General features: G+C 44.1%; 1 protein-coding gene across 1 annotated transcript in view; it reads right to left on the bottom strand.

Annotated features, from left to right (window-relative positions):
- LOC112076002 (stAR-related lipid transfer protein 13-like) overlaps window positions 1–5,901 on the bottom strand; it is a gene marked incomplete at its 3' end in the record, with an annotated part of 64,905 nt that overhangs the window by 34,538 nt on the left and 24,466 nt on the right. The gene's annotated exons all lie outside the window — the stretch shown is intronic.

Raw genomic sequence — 5,901 nt, 5'->3', positions numbered from 1 at the left:
GAGCACACCCCATCTCCCCAGCACTGTGGCTGGTTTCAAGTTGGCATTTGTCTTTTTCCACTGACATGCATAATGCCCACACAGCTACACTGGAAGGCTACTTGAGCTTCTTGTGTGTGTGTGTGTGTGTGTGTGTGTGTGTGTGTGTGTGTGTGTGTGTGTGTATGTGTGTGTGTTAATGAGTGGTTCTTTACGAGCCCTAATTAAACATCACACAGGGCCTTGCCCCCCCCCTACAGTTATATAAAAAAATAAAATACATGAATAAATAAGACTTGTGTTGATTTGGCACTGGAGCATCCAATACATGACCCATCCCCAACACTGTCAACCAAGAGTCAAGACCATTACCCATCCCCCAACACTGTCAACCAAAAGTCAAGACTACATTACCCATCCCCCAACACTGTCAACCAAGAGTCAAGACTACATTACCCATCCCCAAACACCATCAACCAAGAGTCAAACTACATTACCATCCCCCAACACAATCAACAAGAGTCAAGACTACATTACCATCCCCCAAACAACCATCAACCAAGAGTCAAGACTACATTACCCATCCCCAACACCGTCAACCAAGAGTCAAGACTACAATTACCCATCCCCCAAACCATCAACCAAGAGTCAAGACTAACATTACACATCCCCCAACACCGTCACAAAGAGTCAGACTACATTACCCATCCCCAACACCATCAAGCAGAGTCAAGACTACATTACCCATCCCCAACACCGTCAACCAAGAGTCAAGACTACATTACCCATCCCCCAACACCGTCAACCCAGAGTCAGACTACATTACCATCCCCCCCAACACTGTCAACCAAGAGTCAAGACTACATTACCCATGTCCCCGCAACATTGTCAACCAAGATCAAGACTACCTTACCCATCCCACAACACTGTCAACCAGGAGTCAAGACTACATACCCATCCCCAACACTGTCAACCAGGAGTCAAGACTAATTACCCATCCCCAACAACTTGTTTAAACCAGGAGTTCAAAGACTACATTTTACCCATACCCCAACACGTCAACAGGAGTCAAGACTACATACCATCCCCCAAACACTGTCAACAGGAGATCTCTCCTTTGTGTCATTCTGACTGATCTACAACGGTAGGTGTGTTTACCTATTACATTACAATGGAACCACATGTTCCTTAGAAGGTTTTCGATTCCAAAATGCCTTTGGCCCTTTCATTTTTACTGACTTTCTTCCCTTCTCCCCCTTTTTCATCTTGCTACACTATTTAACTACACTGGGGTGGCAGGTAGCCTAATGGTTAGATTGTAGGGCCAGTAACCGAAKGGTTGCTYMATCGAATCCCCGAGCTGACAAGGTAAAAATCTGTTGTTCTGCCCCTGAACAAGGCAGTTAATCCACTGTTCCTAGGCCGTAATTGTAAATAAGAATATGTGCATAACTGACTTGACTAGTTAAATAAAATTTTAAATTTAAATACTTTTAACTAGCACCATGCTGCTATTGTTGCCAGGTAGCCAGCATAAACTAGCTGGGAAGGGCTCATCAGGGACTGAATCCATTCGTCACCACTCGACTCTCAGCTGCGTGACATAATTCAGCCATTTGGGCACCAGGCGTGTCCGTATACTGTAGCCTCTCCCTTCCCAGGCAGAGTCAACAGGAAGTGCAACACAACTTCCTGTCTGGAGTGATAACTAAATGTAAAACATGTGGAGAGCTGAACTGTAGCAGGGACGAAACCTTACAATACCTTACGGACAAGGATGACCAATACGAACGCCAGCTGTGCATAGCAGCTGGTCGCCCTATCGCCCCTGACCAAAGGACATCAGCTGCCATTTCCTGTTAAATTCCTGTGAATCGTCAACATTGGTCGACACAGCAGATTATCAACGGTCGACGTTGGTGTTGCTCTGTCTTGTCTTTAAGGATACGTCAGTGTTTCTAAATCCCTTTTGGTTAAACAGTACCTTCATGTAATGCCATATATCCATGGTTACGACATTGGTGCCATCGCTAGCAGAATAGCCCACAGTGAACATTATACGATGATGCATGCTATAAAGAGAGCTTTAAAACGACTGATCAATCTCAATATAGAACAATGGACGGCTGATCAATCTCAACATAGAACAATGGACGGCTGATCAATCTCATCTCTCCTCAATCTCTCCTGTTATAACTGTCTGTAGTCAAACAGTCCTGTTGTAACTGTCTGTAATCTAACAGTCCTGTTATAACTGTCTGTAATCTAACAGTCCTGTTATAACTGTCCTGTAGTCCCTACAGTCCTGTTATACTGGTCTGTAAATCTACGCCTGTTATACTGTCTGTAGCCAACAGTCCGTGTTATAACTGTTGTAATCTAACACGTCCGTTATACGCTGTCTGTTAACTCTAACAGTCCTGTTATAACCTGTCTGTAATCATAACAGTCCGTGCCTATAACGTGGCTGTATCTAACAGTCCTGTTATAAACCTGGTCTGGTAATCTAACAGTCCCTGCTATACCAGCTGTCTGGTATCTAACAGTCCTGTTATACTGTCTGTAAATCTAAACAGTCCTGTTATAAGCTTGTCTGTATGCTAAACAGTCCTGTTGATAACTGTCTGTAGTCTACAGTCGTTCATCAACGTGTAATCTAACAGTCCTGTTATAAATCTGTCTGTAATCTAACAGTCTGTTATAACTGTCCTGTAATCTAACAGTCCTGTTATAACACTGTCTGTAGTCTACGTCCTGTTATCACTGTCTGTAGTCTAACGTCCTGTTATAACTGTCTGTAAATCTACACAGTCCTGTTATAACTGTCTGTAATCTAACAGTCCTGTTATAACTGTCTGTAGTCTAACAGTCCTGTTTAACTGTCTGTAATCTAACAGTCCGTTTAACTCGTCTTGTAGTCTGACTGTCGCTGTTATAATGAACTGTCTTGTAATCTAACAGTCCTGTTATAAACTGTCTGTAGTCGTGAACTGTCCTGTTATAAACTGTCTTAATCTAACAGTCCTGTTGTAAGCACTCTGCTGCTAATCTACGAACAGGTACCTGTTATAACTGTCTTGTAGTCTTGACTAAACAGCGATACAGTAGATGGTATAACAGTTCAAGGTCTCGAGATACTGCAAAGAAACACATAAAACGAATGCATGCATGTGGACACACACGCGCACAAGACGCCGTGACACACACAGCCACACACCACACACACACACACACACACAGCACACCACACACACACACACACACACACACACACACACACACACACACACACACACACACACACACACACCCCCACACACCACGCAACACACCACACCCAGTCTCTGGATTCTGGCCATATTCCCACACGATAAAACACTTAGACCTTCATCTACAGGGGTCAGTGAGGAAGACGAGGATGGGAGGAAGAGAGGAGTGGCGAGAGGAGAGGAGGAGYGAGGAAGATGGAGGAGAGAGGGGGATGGAGGAGAGGGGAGGAGGATGGATTTGGGGAATTTTATTTATGTATTTTATTAAACTTTATCAAGGCGAGTCAATTAAGTACAAATTCTTATTTACAATGACGGTCTGTATGTTATGACGTCATCTCGTTAGGAATCAACTGTATACAGAGTTGAATGATAGAATGTACAGTCTGGTAAAGAAATGGTAAGACCTGTGACCATATGAATACAGTATGATAAGACATGTGACTAATATTAATACAGTATGAAAAGACCTGCGACCATATTAATACAGTATGAAAAGACCTGCGACCATATTAATACAGTATGAAAAGACCTGCGACCATATTAATACAGTATGAAAAGACCTGTGACCATATTAATACAGTATGATAAGACCTGTGACCATATTAATACAGTAAAACCTTTTGATATTTCTCTGAAAAGTATCTCATAGCAGTAGTGCTGGTCTCAGATCATCAGGCTCCCCTGTCCATTCATACGGACTTAGAGAGAGACAGAGAGACAYAGAGAGAGGAACAGTCCTCCCTGTCGTATAGAAAGTGAGAGGAACAGTCCTCCCTGTCGTATACAAAGTGAGAGAAACAGTCCTCCCTGTCGTATACAAAGTGAGAGAAACAGTCCTCCCTGTCGTATAGAAAGTGAGAGAAACAGTCCTCCCTGTCGTATACAAAGTGAGAGGAACAGTCCTCCCTGTCAAGTACTGTATCCTTCTGTTAGATACTTTACTTTCTGCTTGCTAATGTGTTGACGTTTCAGTCAGGCCAATATTTATCAAGACATTTTGATTTAACTTGTTTTATTTATCCTTTATTTAACTAGGCAAGTCAGTTAAGAACAAATTCTTATTTTACAATGACGGCCTACATCGGCCAAACGCGGACGACGCTGGGCCAATTGTGCGCCACCCTATGGGACTTCCAATCACGGCCTGGTTGTGATACAGCTTGGATTCGAACCAGGGTGTCTGTAGTGACACCTCTAGCACTGAGATGCAGTGCCTTAGACCGCTGTACCACTCGGGAGCCATGAATGGCTAATACACCATACATTAAAACCAACCGGTACCAAACCATCCGGTACCAAATCATCCGGTACCAAATCATCCGGTACCAAACCAACCCTCAGCCCTGTACAGCTACCGAAAGCCAGCAGAACTCTCCAACAACAGCCCTGTGACATCTCCATGACAATGGGCAGGCGGGGAGAGGACTTCCTGTCAACACAGGTCATGTGACAGGAAGTGCAGGAAGCAATCATGGAACACTGGGCTGGGCTGAGCAACATAGAGACAGGCTGAAACAATGGTTCCAGAACAGTTTGATGCTGAGGGACCCTCCTACTGTCAATGGTTCCAGAACAAGGACACTCTCACAGAGGTAACTACAGCACGTTCATTAACACCAAGGACACTGACAGAGGTAGACTGCAGCACTTTCATTAACACCAAGGACACTGACAGAGGTAGACTACAGCACTTTCATTAACACCAAGGACACTGACAGAGGTAGACTACAGCACTTTCATTAACACCAAGGACACTGACAGAGGTAGACTACAGCACTTTCATTAACACACAAGGACACTGACAGAGGCAGACTACAGCACGTTCATTAACACCAAGGCACTGACAGAGGTAGACTGCAGCACGTTCATTAACACCAAGGACACTGACAGAGGTAGACTGCAGCACGTTCATTAACACCAAGGACACTGACAGAGGTAGACTACAGCAGTTCATTAACACCAAGACACTGACAGAGGTAGACTGCAGCACTTCAGTAGTAACACCAAGGACACTGACAGAGGTAGACTACAGCACGTTCATTAACACCAAGGACACTGACAGAGGTAGACTACAGCCACGTTCATTAACACCAAGGACACTGACAGAGGTAGACTGCAGCACTTCAGTAGTAACACCAAGGACACTGACAGAGGTAGACTACAGCACGTTCATTAACACCAAGGACACTGACAGAGGTAGACTACAGCACGTTCATTAACACCAAGGACACTGACAGAGGTAGACTACAGCACGTTCATTAACACCAAGGACACTGACAGAGGTAGACTGCAGCACTTTCAGTAGTAACACAAGGACACTGACAGAGGTAGACTACAGCACGTTCATTAACACCAAGACACTGACAGAGGTAGACTGCAGCACTTTCAGTAGTAACACCAAGGACACTGACAGAGGTAGACTACAGCACGTTCATTACAACCAAGGACACTGACAGAGGTAGACTACAGCACTTTCAGTAGTAACACCTTATTTATGTGTAAACACATTAATACAGTTATAATGCATCGTAAGACTGTCATAAGCATGTTCCCCACCTTGACCCAGTCTGCTCAGCAGCTGATATAATACATTATGATGCAGTTATAATGCATCGTAAGACTGTCATAAGCATGTTCCCCACCTTGAGTA

Source organism: Salvelinus sp. IW2-2015, unplaced genomic scaffold (genome assembly GCF_002910315.2).
Source record: "Salvelinus sp. IW2-2015 unplaced genomic scaffold, ASM291031v2 Un_scaffold3508, whole genome shotgun sequence".
Lineage (NCBI taxonomy): Eukaryota > Metazoa > Chordata > Actinopteri > Salmoniformes > Salmonidae > Salvelinus > Salvelinus sp. IW2-2015.
This window is presented reverse-complemented; position numbering and strand designations above follow the sequence as displayed.